General features: G+C 43.3%; 1 long non-coding RNA gene across 4 annotated transcripts in view; it reads left to right on the top strand.

Annotated features, from left to right (window-relative positions):
• LOC132837245 (uncharacterized) overlaps window positions 1-18952 on the top strand; it is a 39587-nt gene that overhangs the window by 6539 nt on the left and 14096 nt on the right. For 2 of the 4 annotated variants that reach the window (XR_009647458.1, XR_009647461.1), the window contains exons 3-4: window positions 1832-1913; window positions 15597-15754. This is a non-coding gene — a long non-coding RNA (uncharacterized LOC132837245). The remainder of the gene's footprint in view (window positions 1-1831; window positions 1914-15596; window positions 15755-18952) is intronic. The other 2 variants (XR_009647460.1, XR_009647459.1) reach the window with 2 other exon arrangements.

Raw genomic sequence — 18952 nt, 5'->3', positions numbered from 1 at the left:
AATTATATAGATGGTTTGCTGGAGTGGGCAGGAAAGTAGCAGATGGAATTCAGCTCTGATAAGTGTCAGGAAATGCATTTTGGGAAGTCAGACAATAAATGGAAATAGACAATAAATGGGAATATACTGAGAGGGGCAGGTGAAGTGAGTGTGTAAATGAACAGGTCCCTAAAGATACATGGAGTTGTAAAGAAGGCACATGGAATGCTCTCCCTCATTGGCAGAGGGGTGAACACAAAAATAGGGAAATAACAATGAAACTGTATGAGGCACTGGTGGCTACAAAGGAGTATTGTGTGCAGTCGGGTCACCACATTACAGGAAGAACATCATCGATGTGAAGAGAAAGCAGAGGAGATTTACTAGAATATTGCCAGAATTGTAGCTATCAGGAGAGATTGGAGAGGTTGGGGTTGTATTCCTTGTAACAAAGGTGCCACGATTAAGGAATACAGGGTGACCCAGTATTCACGGTTATTGCGGTTTACCATGGTCCAAGTGTATAAAAAGAAATGCTCCAGAACCAAGGACAAGTAGGCTGCCGGGAAGGCATATTTCCCATGTAAATTAATGATTTTGTACCTATCTGCGGTTTTGCGTTTCCGCTGCAGGTCCTGGAACATGTCCCCCACGGATACAGGTGGGGGATGGTCTACAGTACTAAATAGTGAGCTTCCTGATGAAGGAGCAGCACTCTGAAAGCTTGCACTTCCATATAAACCTGTTGATTCATTAGATTACTTACAGTGTGGAAACAGGCCCTTCAGCCCAACAAGTCCACAGCAACCCGCTGAAGTGCAGCCCACCCACACCCCTACATTTACCCCTTATCTGACACTACGGGCAATTTAGCATGGCCAATTCACCGGACCCGCACATCTTTGGACTGTGGGAGGAAACCGGAGCACCCGGAGGAAACCGACGCAGACAAGGGGAGAACGTGCAAACTCCACACAGTCAGTCGCCTGAGGCGGGAATTGAACCTGGGTCTCTGCGCTGTGAGGCAGCAGTGCTAACCACTGTGTCACCGTGCTGCCCAAACATCATAACATGATGTTGTGTGACTTTTAACTAACTAGTGAGAGGGAGACATTAGACAGGAGGAACCTGTTTACTTTGACAGAGAGTTCAAAAACCAGGGATCACAGATTCAAGCTCAGTGGATGTAGGTTTAGATGATATGAGAATTTTTTTTTTTCATAATGTAGAGAGTGGTGGATATCTGGAATTTGCTGCCTGATTTGGTGGTGCAGGCAGAGATCTTACATTTTTTTTGAACAAAAATTTCCTGGAACTGCACCTCGAGTGTTATAAACAGCAAGGTTACGGGCTGTGGCAGGATGGTGGGTTGAGAAAGGACACCTGGGTGAGTTGGCGTTGGCATGGACAAGGTGGGCTGAATGGCCCCCCTCCCCACTGCTGTATTATTTTTATGATTCTCTAGTTATCAATGAGACCAGACCAGTTAATGCTATGTGAATATGTAAATTTATTTACCATATAGCAAAAGTTATGGTTTGATAATTACACCCACACATTCACCGAGCAGGAACTGACAAGTATAGATCAATAACTAAACTCACACATCCACATACCCACTTGCATCAGGTGTCCCCATTCATGGAGCTGTATGGGTGTTGTTTAGTTTCTGAATCTCACTCAATTGGTGTTAGAATTTTCAGAAAAAGTGGACAAGGAGCAGATCAGAGCAGGAGTGGAATTTCAGGCTTTAAACAAAAAATCCTAATGATCATTAACTGAATGTTACAGTGATGTTGCCAATCACAGCTGATGTTGATTTACAGGAGGTATCTCTTCTGTCTTCCTCCAGGCAAGTACTCAAAGGACCAAGATAATGTAATATTCCCTCGGTACAGAGCCAAGTGTGACCAGCTGCTTTGAACAAACAGCAGGTATGTTACTGCTGTCAGAGCGAAGAACATCCTTTCCACAGTCACAGAGTGGATTGAGTCAGACTTACATTGAGCTCCATTCCCAGAGAGATACGTTCAAAACAAGAGTCAAACACCATCAAGGAAATAGAAGTTTGTATTTTTTATCTATATTATCAATGCTTGCGACCCAGTTCCAATCAATTTGAATGAATCCTCATCTGAAATATACACTGCATTAAATCTGAACTGGACCAATACAGCACAGGAATGGGTCCTTCAGCCCACAATGGTGTGCCGAACTTGACACCAAATGAAATTAATCCCTTCTGCCTCCCTTTGGTCCATATCCCACCATTTCTTGCATGTTAATTTGCTTATTTTTAAGTCCCTTCAATATCTTTATTGTATCTGCCTCCATCACCACCCCTGGCAGTGCGTTCCACTCCAAGCACTCTTTACATTAAAAGAAACTGCACCTTAGGTCTCTCTTGAACGTTCACCTTATATGCATGCCCCTTTGTTTTAGACATTTCAGCTCTTGGAAAAAGATTCGAACCATCAACCTTAACCACGCATCTTAATTTTATAGTTTTCTGGATATAGGTTTGCTGGCTGAAATGGAAAGTTTGTTTTCAGATGTTGCATTGCCATACGGAGGTAATATCATCAGTGAGCCTCTGGATGAAGCACTGCTGGTATGGCCCGCTTTTTAGTTATGTGTTTAGGTTTCCTTGGTTTGTGAGGGCATTTCCTGTGGTGATGTCATTTCCTGTTCATTTTCTCTGGGGGTGATAAATTGGATCCAAGTCAATGTGCTGTTTGATGGAGTTCTGGTTGGAATACCATGCTTCTGGAATTCTCATGTGTGTCTCTGTTTGGCCTTTCCTAGGATGGATGTGTTGTCCCAGTCGAAGTGGTGTCCTTCCTCATCTGTATGTAAGGATACTAGTGCAAGTGGGTCATGTAGAGTTCAGTCTGCAGTTTGAAAGAGAGAAGGCAAAATCGGATGTAATGGTGTTACAGTTAAATAAAGGTAATTAGATTAGATTAGATTACTTACAGTGTGGAAACAGGCCCTTTGGCCCAACAAGTCCACACCGACCCGCCGAAGCGCAACCCACCCAGACCCATTCCCTTACATTTACCCCTGCACCTAACACTACAGGAAATTTGGAATGGCCAATTCACCTAACCTGCACATTTTTGGACTGTGGGAGGAAACCGGAACACCCAGAGGAAACCCACGTAATTATGAGGGCACGAGAGAGGAACTGACGAAAATATACTGGAAGCAGAGCCTAGCAGGGAAGACAGTAGAGCAAAATTGGTAGGAGTTTGTGGGTACAATTGAGGACACTGTACAGAGGTTCATCCCCAAGAAAAGAAAGATTATCCGGGGAGGGATTAGACAGCCATTGCTGACAAAGGAAGTCAGGAAATGTATTAAAGAAAAAGAGACATCCTATAAAGTGGCCAAGAGTACTGGGAAATCAGAAGATTGGGAAGGCTACAAAAACAAACAGAGGATAACAAAGAGAGAAATAAGGAAGGAGAGGATCAAATCTGAAGGTAGGCTATCCAGTAATATTAGAAATGATAGTAAAAGTTTCTTTCAATATATAAGAAACAAACGACAGGCAAAAGTAAACATTGGGCCACTTTAAACTGATGCTGGAAGCCTAGTGATGGGAGATAAGGAAATAGCTGGAGAACTTAATAAGTACTTTGCGTCAGTCTTCACAGTGGAAGACATGAGTAATATCCCAACAGTTAAAGGGAGTCAGGGGGCTGAGTTGAGTATGGTTGCCATTACAAAAGAGGAAGTGCTAGAAAAGCTAAAAGATCTTAAAATTGATAAATCTCCTGGCCCCGATGGGCTACATCCTAGAGTTCTGAGGAAGGTGGCTGAAGAAATAGCGGAGGCATTGGTTGAGATCTTTCAAAAGTCACTGGAGTCAGGGAAAGTCCCAGTTGATTGGAAGATCGCTGTTGTTCAAAAAAGGATCAAGAAAAAAGATGGAAAATTATAGGCCAATTATAGCCTAACCTCGGTTGTTGGTAAAATTCTATAATCCATCATTAAGGATGAGGTTTCTAAATTCTTGGAAGAGCAGGGTCGGATTAGTACAAGTCAACATAGATTTAGTAAGGCCAGGTCATGCCTGACAAACCTGTTGGAATTCTTTGAAGAGGTGACAAGTAGGTTAGACCAGGGAAACCCAGTGGATGTGGTCTATCTAGAATTCCAAAAGGCCTTTGATAAGGTGCTGCACGGGAGGCTGCTGAGCAAGGTGAGGGCCCATGGTGTTCGAGGTGAGCTACTGGTATGGATTGAGGATTGGCTGTCTGACAGAAGGCAGAGAGTTGGGATAAAAGGTTCTTTTTCGGAATGGCAGCCGGTGACCAGCAGTGTCCCATAGGGTTCAGTGTTGGGGCCGCAGCTGTTCACGTCATATATTAAAGATCTGGATGAAGGGACTGGGAGCATTCTAGTGAAGTTTGCCGATGATACGAAGTTAGGTGGACAGACAGGTAGTACTGAGGAAGTGGGGAGTCTGAAGAAGGATCTAGACAGTTTAGGAAAGTGGTCCAGGAAATGGCTGATGGAAGTCAATGTGAGCAAATGCAGGGTCTTGCACTTTGGAAAAAAGAATAAAAGCATGGACTACTTTCTAAATGGTGAGAAAATTCATAAAGCCAAAGTACAAAGGGATCCGGGAGTGCTAGTCGAGGATTCTCTAAAGGTAAACATGCAGGTTGAGTCCGTGATTAAGAAAGCAAATGCAATGTTGTCATTTATCTCAAGAGGGTTGGAATATAAAAGCACCGCTGTGCTACTGAGACTTTATAAAGCTCTGGTTAGGCCCCATTTGGAGTACTGTGTCCAGTTTTGGTCCCCTCAGGACTGACATACTGGCACTGGAGCGTGTCCAGCGGAGATTCACACAGATGATCCCTGAAATGGTAGGTCTAACATATGAGGAATGGCTGAGGATCCTGGGATTGTATTGATTGGAGTTTAGAAGATTAAAGGGAGATCTAATAGAAACTTACAAGATAATACATGGCTTGGAAAGGGTGAATGCTAGGAAATTGTTTCCGTTAGGCGAGGAGTCTAGGACCCGTGGACACAGCCTTAGAATTAGAGGGGGTCAATTCAGAACAGAAATGCGGAGACATTTCTTCAGCCAGAGAGTGGTGGGCCTGTTGAATTCATTGCCACAGAGTGCAGTGGAGGCCGGGACGCTAAATGTCTTCAAGGCAGAGATTGATAAATTCTTGATGTCACAAGGAATTAAGGGCTACGGGGAGAATGTGGGTAAGTGGAGTTGAAATGCCCATCAGCCATGATTGAATGGCGGAGTGGACTCGATGGGCCGAATGGCCTTACTTCCACTCCTATGTCTTATGGTCTTATGTCTTTTTATGGCTAGTTTTCTGCCTGTTTGTCCAATGTGTGGACACATAAATAGAAAGCGGACCATACCACCAGTGCTTCATCGGGAGGCTCACTGATAATGTTACCTAATATGGTGACAAGACATCTGAAAATGGAACTTCCAGCTCAGTGAGAAAACCTAGGTCTAAAACCTCAACCTGAGCTACAACTCTTCTCAAAATTTTATAGACTTCTATTAAGTCTACCCTCAGTCTCTGCTGCTCAGAAGTAATATACCTGGGTTTTTCTAGCTTCTCTTTATAGCTTGTAACCTCTAGACAACATTCTGGCAAACCTTTTCTGCACCCTCTCTAATCCTCCATGTCCTTCCTAGAATGTGGCGACCACAATTGAAAAATCACGCAACACCAGATTATAGTCTAGCAGGTTCATTTGGAAGTACTAGCTTTCAGAGCGCTGCTCCTTCATCGGGTGGCTGTGAAATAAGATCATGAGGCACAGAATTTATAGCAAAAGATTACAGTGTCATGCAACTGAAACGATATATTGAACGAATCGGGATTGTTAAGTCTTTCATCTTTTAGAATGGGTTGCAGGTTTCACTCCATTAATATATACATCCCAGAACTACTTTTAAGTCACATTCTGAAGATGACTTCAGGTTTTATTTTAAAAAGGGTGACATCTCAGCTCAGCTCAGCCAATGTATTAAATATGTGAGGTTAGAGTCTATCTGTGTCCCAGTTTTGAGTCAGACTAGTTCTATTGCCAAAGTAGGAATATATAAAACATTACATGGATTGACTGCCTACAGATTGTGCTCTTTTTGAGCAAAATAGAATGTATCTGCAAATATAATTCTGCAAATGCAAATTCACCCCAGAGATGAGTGAGTGAGTGAAAGAGAGAGCATGTGAGTGTGAGTACATATGTGAACATGTGTGTTTGTGTGTGCATGCTTGATAAAGTGTGTTATGAGTGTGATGGGTGTAGTGTGGGGTGTGTGTGTATGAGGGGAAGTGTGTGGATGAGAGAGGGTCTGCATGGGTGTGTCTGTATGTGTCTGAGTGAGTGTGTGTGTAGTATGACAGGATCCCAATTTGAGGCTGTCCTCATGGGTTCTCAACTTCAGTAAGGATACTTTTCACGTTACAATAGAGGTGAACAAATCGACAATGCTGTTAGTTTGAGCAACCATATATGAAGTAGATCGTGAGTACAGATATTGAAGGAAACATTTCAGCTATCGGTAACTGAGGAGGACAGAATTAATCTTTTGTCACAATGACCTAACCAAAGTCTTATAAAGCTGCAATATGACATCCTGACTTTTGTACTCAATGCTCCAACCAATAGGACAGGCATGCCATACGCCTTCTTCTAGATACCACCCTATCTACTTGGCCACTTTCAGGGAGCTAGAGACTTGAACCCCAAGATCCTTTTGTACATCAATGACTTTCAGAGTCCAACCATTTACTGTATACCTTTCCTTAACATTTGATCTCCCAAAAGTCCAACATCTTACACTTTGCCAGATTAAACTCCATCTGCTATTTTTCCAGCCATATCCTGCTGTATCCTTTGACAAGCTTCTACACAAGTCCACCAGTCTTTATATCGTCTACATTTATTAACAATAATTTAAAGTTACAATCAAGGCAAAAAAATAGCTGATGTGATTACTTTCAGCAACCATTTGTAAAGTAGTAATCCAAGATGGAGGACGGGAAAAATTTCTGGCTGTAACAGCTATTCCTTTATTGAGGTGTTGGAGGTGATTTCCTCGAATTCCAGGAGCAGCAATTACTGTTTTATCTGCTGTTGCATTGTTTTGGAACTTTGGGAAAAAATGTCAAAACAACAGCAGTTTTAAAAGGGAGAAGAACAGACTAAGGAAGCACATGGTGAGGACGGTGCAGGAGAGAGAGAGAGAGAGAGAGAACCTACACAGTTACTGCTTTTGCTGTTTTGAATTCATGTATCGCTGGACATCGGAGTGCGTCCGGGAAAATTAACAAACAGTGAATTTCACAAGTAATCTTGGAGGAACCTTTTTGGGCAAAGTTCACAGCACAGAATCAGATAAGTTAATTGTTGTTTTAAGTGGATTCAACAGAAAGGCTGTAGTAGTGATTAGAGTGGCTTATTTTTTGATTATATGTTTTTGGAGACATGTCTCTTGATTAAACTTAAAATATAAGCCATAACTATTAAGTTAACTTGTGGCAGTGTTTTGTTTAGAGGAATAAGACGGTGTTATTTTCTGGGTCTGTAGATTGTGAAGGAGCAAAAGTGGCCTTTAGTCCAGTGATATGTACTTCCTGTCAGATGTGGGAGTTAAAAGAAAGTTTAAGGGTTACTGCGGATTATATCTGGCATAAATGCTGTTGGATGTGAATCTTATCAGATCGAATGGATCAGTTGGAGAGAAAGTTAGAAGCGATGAGGAATTTGCAACATTATGTGATGGATGGCAGTTATAGGAAGGGGAGGATGTCTCAGATACAGTCACATAGATGGGTTAACTCCAGGAAAGGTAAGAGAGGTAGGCACCTAGTGAGGAGTATTTTGTGCACATACCCCTTTCAAACAGGTATGCTGTTTTGGAAAATGTAGGGGGTGATGGATTCTCAGGGGAATGTAACACGAACAGCCAAGTTTCTGATATTGAGGCTGGCTCGAATGCAACAAGGGGTACGTCGGCTTCCAAGAGATCAATTGGGGGATTTTGTAGTCCGAGGTACAGACAGATGTTTCTGTGGCCAGCAGTGAAAAAGAATAATGGCGTGTTGCTTCCCTGGTGCCAGGATCAAGGATGTCTGAGAGGGTGCAGAATGTTCTCACCGAGGAATGGGGCCAGCAAGAGGTCATTGTCCACATTGGAACCAACGACATAGGAAGGGAAAAGGTTAAGATTCTGAAGGGAGATTACACAGTGTTAGGCAGGAATTTAAAAAGGAGTCTTCGAGAGTAGTAATGTCTGGGTTACTCCCAGTGCTATGAACTAGTGGGGGCAGGAATAGGAGGATAGAGCAGATGAATGCATGGCTGAGGAGCTGGTGTATGGGAGAAGGGTTCACATATTTGGATTATTTTAATCTCTTTTGGGGTAGAAGTGACCTGTACAAGAAGGACGGATTTCACCTAAACTGGAAGGGTACTAAGATACAGGCAGGGAGATTTGATGGAGCTGCTCAGGAGGATATAAACTATTAAGGTAGGACCCAGGGAGATAGTGAGGGAAGAGCTCAATCTGAGACTGGTACAGTTGAGAACAGAAACGAGTCAAACAGTCAGGGCAGGCAGGGACAAGGTAGGACTAATAAATTAAACAGCATTTATTTCAATGCAAGGGTCCTAACCGAGAAGGCAGATGAACTCAGGGCATGGTTAGGAACCTGGGACTGTGATATCATGGCCATTACAGAAACATGGCTCAGGGATGGGCAAGTTTGTAGCTTAATGTTTCAGGATATAAATGCTACAGGAAAGATAGAAAGGGAGGCAGGAGAGGAGGGGGAGTGGCGTTTCTGATAAGCTGTGCTGAGGGAGGATATTCCTGGAAATACATCCAGGGAACTCATTTGGGTGGAACTGAGAAATAAGAAAAGGATGATTACCTTATTGGGATTGTATTATAGAACCCCCTAATAGTCAGACAGAAATTGAGAAACAAACTTGTAAGGAGATCTCAGCTATCTGTAAGAATAATAGGGTGGTTATGGTAGGGGTTTTTAACTTTCCAAACATAGACTGGGACTGCCATAGTGTTAAGGGTTTAAATGGGGAGGAATTTGTGAAGTACAAGAAATTGTACAAGACAATTTTCTGATTTAGTATATTAAGTACCTACTAGAGAAGGTGCAAAACTTGACATACTCTTGGGAAATAAGGCAGGGCAGGTGACTGAGGTGTCAGTGGAGGAGCACATTGGGGCCACGACCATAATTCTATTTGATTTAAAATAGTGATGGAAAAGGACAGACCAGATCTAAAAGTTGAAGTTCTAAATTGGAGAAAGGCCAATTTTGATGGTATTAGGCAAGAACTTTTGAAAACTGATTGGGGGCAGATATTCGCAGGTAATAGAATGCTGGGAAATGGGAAGCCTTCAGAAATGAGATAACGAGAATCCAGAGAAATTATATTCCTGTTAGGGTGAAAGGAAAGGTTGGTAGGTATAGGGAATGCTGGATGACAAAAGAAATTGAGGGTTTTGTTAAAAAAAAGAAGGAACATAGAACATAGAACAATACGGCACAGAACAGGCCCTTCGGCCCACGATGTTGTGCCGAACGTCTATCCTAGATTAAGCACCCATCCATGTACCTATCCAATTGCCGCTTAAAGGTCGCCAATGATTCTGACTCTACCACTCCCACGGGCAGCGCATTCCATGCCCCCACCACTCTCTGGGTAAAGAACCCACCCCTGACATCTCCCCTATACCTTCCACCCTTCACCTTAAATTTATGTCCCCTTGTAACACTCTGTTGTACCCGGGGAAAAAGTTTCTGACTGTCTACTCTATCTATTCCTCTGATCATCTTATAAACCTCTATCAAGTCACCCCTCACCCTTCGCCGTTCCAACGAGAAAAGGCCGAGAACTCTCAACCTATCCTCGTACGACCTATTCTCCATTCCAGGCAACATCCTGGTAAATCTTCTCTGCACCCTCTCCAAAGCTTCCACATCTTTCCTAAAGTGAGGCGACCAGAACTGCACACAGTACTCCAAATGTGGCCTAACCAAAGTCCTGTACAGCTGCAACATCACCTCACGACTCTTGAATTCAATCCCTCTGCTAATGAACGCTAATACACCATAGGCCTTCTTACAAGCTCTATCCACCTGAGTGGCAACTTTCAAAGAGCTATGAACATAGACCCCAAGATCCCTCTGTTCCTCCACCTTACTAAGAACCCTACCGTTAACCCTGTATTCCGCATTCTTATGTGTTCTTCCAAAATGGACAACCTCACACTTGGCAGGGTTGAACTCCATCTGCCACTCCTCAGCCCAGCTCTGCATCATATCTAAGTCCCTTTGCAGCCAACAACCGCCCTCCTCACTGTCCACAACTCCACCAATCTTCGTATCATCTGCAAATTTACTGACCCACCCTTCGACTCCCTCATCCAAGTCATTAATAAAAATTACAAACAGCAGAGGACCCAGAACTGATCCCTGCGGAACTCCACTTGTAACTGGGCTCCAGGCTGAATATTTACCATCGACCACCACTCTCTGACTTCGACCGGTTAACCAGTTTTCTATCCAATTGGCCAAATTTCCCTCTATCCCATGCCTCCTGACTTTCCGCATAAGCCTACCATGGGGAACCTTATCAAATGCCTTACTAAAATCCATGTACACTACATCCACTGCTCTACCCTCATCCACATGCTTGGTCACCTCCTCAAAGAATTCAATAAGACTTGTAAGGCAAGACCTACCCTTCACAAATCCGTGCTGGCTGTCCCTAATCAAGCAGTGTCTTTCCAGATACTCATAAATCCTATCCCTCAGTACCCTTTCCATTACTTTGCCTACCACAGAAGTAAGACTAACTGGCCTGTAATTCCCGGGCTTATCCCTATTCCCTTTTTGAACAGGGGCACAACATTCGCTACTCTCCAGTCCCCTGGTACCACCCCCGTTGACAGTGAAGACGAAAAGATCATTGCCAACGGTACTGCAATTTCCTCTCTTGCTTCCCACATAATCCTAGGATATATCCTGTCAGGCCCGGGGGACTTGTCTATCCTCAAGTTGTTCAAAATGTCCAACACATCTTCCTTCCTAACAAGTATCTCTTCTAGCTTACCAGTCCGTTTCAGACTCTCCTCTTCAACAATACCGTCCCTCTCGTTCATAAATACTGAAGAAAAGTATTCATTCAAGACCTCTCCTATCTCTTCCGACTCAATACACAATCTCCCACTACTGTTCTTGATCGGACCTACTCTCGTTCTCGTCATTCTCATGTTTCTCACATACGCATAAAATGCCTTGGGGTTATCCTTGATCCTATCCGCCAAGGATTTTTCATGCCCTCTCTTAGCTCTCCTAATCCCTTTCTTCAGGTCCCTTCTGGCTATCCTATCAGAGCCTATCCACTGCTCTGTCTGAACCCTGTTTCCTCAACCTTATGTAAGCCTCCTTCTTCCTCTTTACTAGACATTCAACCTCCCTCGTCAACCAAGGCTCCCTCACACGACCATTTCTTTCCTGCCTGATAGGTACATACATATCAAGGACACGTCGTATCTGTTCCTTGAAAAAGTTCCACATTTCCACCACATCCTTCCCTGACAACCTATGCTCCCAACTTATGCTCCTCAAATCCTGTCTTACAACATCGTAATTTCCCTTCCCCCAATTGTAAAATCTACCCTGTTGTGCGCACCTATCTCTCTCCATAACCAAGGTGAAAGTCACAGAATTGTGGTCACCATCACCAAAATGTTCAGCCACTAATAAGCCCATCACTTGTCCCGGTTCATTACCGAGTACCAAATCCAATATGGTCTCCCCTCTGGTTGGACAATCTACATACTGAGTTAGAAAAACTTCCTGGACACACTGCACAAACACCGCCCCATCCAATCTACTTGATCTAAAGAGCTTCCAATCAATATTTGGGAAGTTGAAGTCGCCCATGACTACGACCCTGTGGCTTCTGCACCTTTCCAAAATCTGTTTCCCAATCTGTTTCTCCACATCTCTGCTGCTATTGGGGGGCCTATAGTAAACACCCAAAAGGTGACTGCTCCTTTCCTATTTCTGACTTCAGCCAATACTACCTCCAAAGGCAGATCCCCCTCAAACTTCCTTTCTGCAGCCGTTATACCATTTCTAATTAGCAATGCCACCCCCCCTCCTTTTTTACCACCCTCTCTAATCTTACTGAAACATCTGTAACCAGGAACCTCCAACAACCATTCCTGTCCCTCATCTATCCACGTTTCCGTGATGGCCACAACATCGTAGTCCCAGGTACCGATCTACGCCTTAAGTTCACCCACCTTATTTCTGATACTCCTTGCGTTGAAGTATACGCACTTGAGCCCATCTCTGTGTCCGCAAGTATACCCTGTCAGTGCTACCTTCTCCACAGCCTCCCTACATTCTTGGACATCCTGACAAACAGCTAGCTTACTTGCTGGACTACAAGTCTAGATCTCATCCCCTTGCCAAATTAGTTTAAACCCCCCCGAAGAGTGCTAGCAAACCTACCCCCCAGGATATTGGTGCCCTTCGGGTTTTAGGTGCAACCCGTCCTGTTTGTACAGGTCCCACCTTCCCCAGAATGCAGTTCAATTGTCCAAATACCTGAAGCCCTCCCTTCTACACCATCCTTGCAGCCACGTGTTCAACTGCACTCTCTCCCTATTCCTTGCCTCACTGTCACGTGGCACCGGCAACAACCCAGAGATGACGACTCTGTCTGTCCTAGCTTTTAGCTTCCAGCCTAACTGCCTAAGCTCTTGAATGACCTCCCCACCCCTCTTCCTACCTATGTCGTTGGTGCCAATGTGTACCACGACTTCTGGTTGCACACCCTCCCCCTTAAGGATTCTGAAGACACGGTCCGAGACGTCTCGGACCCTGGCACCCGGGAGGCAACAAACCATCCGAAAGTCTCGCCCATGTGCACAGAACCGCCTGTCCGTCCCTCTAACTAGAGAGTCTCCTAATAACTAGCGTTCTCCTCCTCTCCCCCTTTAAGGAAGCATATGTAAAGGTATAGACAGGATAGATCAAGTGAATCCTTAAAGTATACTTTTAGAGGGAAATCAGGAGGGCAAAAAGGGGACATGAGATAGCTTTGGCAAATAGAATTAAGGAGAATCCAAAGGGTTTTTACAAATACGTTAAGGATAAAAGGGTAACTAGGGAGAGAATAGGGCCCCTCAAACATCAGCAAGGAGGCCTTTGTGTGGAGCTGCAGAAAATGGGGGAAGATACTAAATGAGTATTTTGCATCAGTATTTAATGTGGAAAAGGATATGGAAGATGTAGACTGTAGGGAAATAGATGGTGACATCTTGCAAGATGTTCAGATTACAGAGGAGGGAGTGCTGGATGTCTTGAAATGCATGAAGGTGGATAAATCCCCAGGACCTGATCAAGTGTACCCGAGAACCCTATGGGAAGCTACAGAAGTGATTGTTGGACCTATTGCTGAGATATTTGTATAAGAAATAGTCACAGTTGACGTGCCAGAAGACTGGAGGTTGGCTAGCATGGTGCCACTGTTTAAGAAGGGTGGTAAGGTCAAGCCAGGGAACTATAGAGCAGTGAGCCTGAACTTGGTGGATGCAATGTTGTAGGAAATTCTGAGGTATAGGATGTATATGTATTTGGAAAGGCAAGGACTGATTAGGGATAGTCAACATGGCTCTGTCCGTGGGAAATCATGTCTCACAAACTTGATTGAGTTTTTTGAGGAAGTAGCAAAGAGGATTTATGATGGCAGAGCGTTAGATGTGATTTATATGGACTTCAGTAAGGCGTTCGACAAGGTTCCCCATGGGAGAATGATTATCAAGGTTAGATCTCATGGAATTCAGGGATAACTAGCCATTTGAATACAGAACTGACTCAAAGGTAGAAGACAGAGGGTGGTGGTGGAGACTTGTTTTTCAGTCTGGAGGCCTGTGACCTGTGGAGTGCCACAAGGATCGGTGCTATGTCCTCTACTTTTTGTCATTTACATAAATGATTTGGATGCGAGCATAAGAAATACAATTAGTAAGTTTGCAGCTGACACCAAAATTTGAGGTGTGTGGACAGTGAAGTGGGTTAGCTCAGATTACAACAGGATCTTGACCAGATAGGCCAAAGTGGCACATGGAGTTTAATTCAGATAAATGTGAGGCGCTGCATTTTAGGAAAGCAAACCTTAGCAGGACTAATACACTTAATGGTAAGGTCCTAGGGAGTGTTGCTGAACAAAGAGACTTTGGACTGGAGGTTCATAGCTCCTTGAAAGTGGAGTCACGGGTAGATAGAATACTGAAGGCAGCATTTGGTATGGTTTCTTTTATTGGTCAGAGTATTGAGTACAGGAGTTGGGACGTCATTTTGCTGCTGTACAGGACATTGGTTAGGCCATTGTTGGAATAGTGCATGCAATTCTGGTCTCCTTCCTATCAGAACGATATTGTGAAACTTGAAAGGGTTCAGAATAGATCTACAAGGATGTTGCCAGGGTCGGAAGATTTGAGCTATATGGAGAGGCTGAACAGGCTGGGGCTGTTTTCCCTGGAGCATCGGAGGCTGGGGGGTGACCTTATAGAGGTTTACAAAATTATGATGGGCATGGATAGGGTAAATAGGCAAAGCCTTCTCCCTGGGGTCGGGGAGTTCAGAACTAGGGGACATAGAATTAGGGTGAGAGGGGAAAGATATAAAAGAGACCTAAGGGGCAACTTTTTCACACAGAGCATGATACGGGTATGGAATGAGCTGCCAGAGGAAGTGCTGGAGGCTAGTACAATTGCAACATTTAAGAGGCATTTGGATGGGTATATGAATAGGAAGGTTTTGGGGGGATATGGGCCAGGTGCTTGTAGATGGGACTAGACTGGGTTGGGATATCTGATCGGCATGGATGGGTTGGACCGAAGGGTCGGTTTCCATGCTGTACATCTCTATGACTCTAGGTATGGAGTTCAAATTTATATTGAAGGGAACATTTCAGCTCTCAGGAATTAAGAATGACAGAATTAATCTTTTGTCATGTATATGGACACAGCAATCAAATAACATGAATTCCACATGCACATTCTCTGTCAAAGCCTGACATAGAATGATTACTGTGTAGATACGTAACCAAACGTTGCCCCCCACCCCTCCCCAACACACAGACTCTGTCTGTCTCTCTCTGTCTGTCTCTCTCTCTCTCTGACTTACACCATCCTGACACATATTACAAAGTCTAAGCACCTTGCAGTTCCAATATCATTGCAAGTAACAGAAAATATTACATTCAAAATGATTTCTACCCACAGATCCTTTGTCAGAGAGTGAGAGGCTGACAGCACAGAATCAGGCCCTTTGAAACTTTAGAGTCTGATCTGATCAGAAACAACCAGCTAACAATTTTCATCCTGATCAGCCAACACCTATTTGCATAAATGTATCATGGTAGCAGAGAAGCTGCCATCCCCATCTTTATCACAACATCATTCTCCATTTCTTCGTATTGTAATAGAAGACTTTGTTTTGTCTGTTTCAGTCCAACCAGAAACCTTTTTTAAGATAATTTTGTACATCTTTCAAAATTAGTTGCAAATATCTACAACGAGCTCTGCATTCCTCTTCCCCCTCCCTCTGATGTATCACAAAAAAGCATGAAATCTGGCTGCAATTTTCACTATCCATCAATGGAATCTAACAACTACCCTTCAAAGCAGTGGAGAAAGGAGAAAAAAACCCCAAAATTGGTAAGTTTGTAAAACTGCTTGTTTTATTTTCAAGCAGAGTTGAACAGTGTTGATTATTCCATAAATTGAATTTGACAGTTTACATATTCTGCACTGCATGACGAGAGTCCTTTTCCTTTCCTCCTCCCTACTATAGAGTAACACAAGAGTACTGTTAATGGTGCATCATCACACTACAGGGCAGGGTAATGCTCTGTCTACATCAGAAAGTAGAAGTGAATTAGCCAATTGTCTTTTCTGTACCAGGAACATTATGGTCAGTCAGCTCCAATGCAGTTGAACTGTTTGTTACCCTTTCATTTCATTGCAAATGGATTCAGTTTACATTGATTGTTAGTTCAGCAGTTTTCAGAAAAGTACATCAAAATGCACTGAAACAAAAACTAACGGCATTCTGAATACAAACATTTTACATCTCATTACTGCTTGTTAGATTCTGCACTATACAAGATACAAAAGGTTCATTGTTTCCTACCTTGACTCTGAAGAGCAGCACAGAATCGGTGGCACAGTGGTTAGCACTGCTGCCTCACAGCGCCTGAGACCTGGGTTCAATTCCCGACTCAGGCGACTGGCTGTGTGGAGTTTGCACGTTCTCCCCGTGTCAGCGTGGGTTTCCTCCGGGTGCTCCGGTTTCCTCCCACAGTCCAAAGATGTGCGGGTCAGGTGAATTGGCCATGCTAAATTGCCCATAGTGTTAGGTAAGGGGTAAATGTAGGGGTACGGGTGGGTTTCGCTTCGGTGGGTCGGTGTGGACTTGTTGGGCCGAAGGGCCTGTTTCCACGCTGTAAATCTAATCTAAAAAAAAAAGAATCCTTTCTGTCGCAGTGTGTTACGTTTTCACTTGCATGTGATTCCCTCAGACACTAACAATTAAATAATTTCAGCTGTCGCCCATCCACTACAGGAGACATGAACTGAGATAAATGAATGAAATAAATATACTTGACCTGAGACTATGGGAAACATCAAAACTAGCACTATAGTTATTAAAAGTCAAATGACAGCAGAACTGATGTCAAGTTGTCCTTTTCATACAGACGCTGACAATGAGTCGATGAAGTTCACATTCCCCAATATTTACTGCAGATCTGATGCATAAGAGAATGTCCTAGTACAGACACAATGGGCTGAATGATCTGCTTCCAAGCTGTACCATACCAGTGATTCTGATTTTGATGAGAAAGGAGATAACATGCTGTTGTGTTGGTCTAAAAAACATCATACAGAGATGGACTGACATGCAGAATAAAACTCTCTTTTACAAAAGAAACACCAACAATGTCTGGGTACAAATTAAAATTAAATGTCTCAGTGATACCACAGATCCCAGACTCTCTCCCCAAACAGGAAATGTGTAATCATAAGTCAGAATGGTTCTCAGAATAAAGCAGTTTCCCTTCTGCTATCGCCCTTTCTCCTCTCTCCCCCACTCACCCCGACCAACTGACAATCAACTAAAAAAAATCACAAAATGCAGAAAAGATTAAGATCCAGTCTCAACACCCTCATAACAAATATCATAGATTGCATCACATGGACACACAGAATATTACTAGCTTCCACTTTGATACACAACAGTAGAACCTGACAAGTACAGGCTGATAACTACACACTCATTCATGTTGCTGAAACAGACAAACAAATAATGACGACACAGTTACTGTGATGCAAATGTGTGACTATCAGTCTCCATCAGTCAGTTTCTGTTAACAAGTCACACATTCGCATTTCAGTATCTGTCAGGGACAGATTAATAACTACATTCACAAAGCTAAAAGTGACAGGAACAGAATTACAACTACACTCCCAGTTTCACACAGCATAATCTGACAAGTACACTCTGACAATGACACTCATATTCACAGAGCAGAATCTCGCAGGTACATATTAGTACCTGCAGTGTTCACATTCATCAAACGGGGTCTGACAGGTAGAATCGATATTTAAATTCACATTAACAAGGCAGAGATTGAGGAGCATGGATTGGTAACTGCATTCACATATTGATATCGGAGAAATTGACAAGTACAGATTAATATTGGAAAGCATTCATTGAAGATTTACTGGAATGATAACAGGAATGAAGAATTTTACATACAAAGAAGGATTAGTGGCATCAGGCTCCTTTTCCTTGAAGTAGAGAAGATTAAGAGGGGAACCTTATGGAAGTGATCAAAATTATGAAAAAGTTTGCCAGGGGAAAGAGGAATATTTTGTTACCACTTACTGATATGTCAGTAACTAAAGGTTACAATTTCAAAATTGTCAGCAAGAGAGCGAGGAGTGAGATGAGGAGAAATGTCTTTCCTCAGAATTATTAGGATTTTGGATTGTGCAGCCTGGGATCATAGATCCAGCCTAGAGCCAGATGGCAGATTCCATATGAGGTATGAGAAGAGAGCTGGATATGTATTGGCAGTGACGAAGAGGGCAATGAAGATAGGGCTGGAAATCAATCCCATCTTGAATTATTTCCAGATCACACAATTTAAACAAAACATGGAGAGTACATTCAATTCATTGGCACGTCTGCCTGGACCCATTCACCAGGAGATCAACTGGATGCTCAAGTTCGGAAGGAACAGCATAAAATCTCAAATCTCTGCCATTGACTGTTAGATTGTGCCACAGTGAGATAAACTGACACCCTGAGGGTTGTGGGAGAGACAATTAACAGACGGTTTCTCAAAACAAGTCCATCTTTGGAACTAACATCTTGCTGAGTGAGTTGAGACAAAGCCTAGCCTAGTCACAGAAATGTGACATTTCTCTGCATTCTCTTCTTTGTCCTCCTTATTTGCTGGAAGGTAGGATTGCTACTGATCGATTTGTGAACGTGGAAGGTTGGCATTAACGTTTCCTTCTTCTTCTTGACCTGGTTCCTCATTCCTTCCTGTATCTGTGTGCCTCAGGGTGGTGTATGTGATGCAGGGTGGTTGCTGCACTGCTTGGTCAGCCTGAAAACAGGTCAACACAGAAACGTAGTAGATAGGAGCAGGACCAACATTGGTGTCATTGTGGACAGAGAAGCTTATCTAAGAGTACAATGGAAATTTGATCAACTGGGCCAGGGAATGGCAGGTAAAGTTGAATGAGAAAAAAACGCAAGGTCTGGGAAGTGTTTTTATGAACAGAACTCAGGGTGTAGGTGGATAGTTCCTTGAATGTGGCATTGCAGCAAGACACTGGTGAAGG

The sequence above is a fragment of the Hemiscyllium ocellatum genome, chromosome 49 (assembly GCF_020745735.1).
Source record: "Hemiscyllium ocellatum isolate sHemOce1 chromosome 49, sHemOce1.pat.X.cur, whole genome shotgun sequence".
In the NCBI taxonomy this organism is placed as follows: Eukaryota; Metazoa; Chordata; class Chondrichthyes; order Orectolobiformes; family Hemiscylliidae; genus Hemiscyllium; species Hemiscyllium ocellatum.
This window is presented reverse-complemented; position numbering and strand designations above follow the sequence as displayed.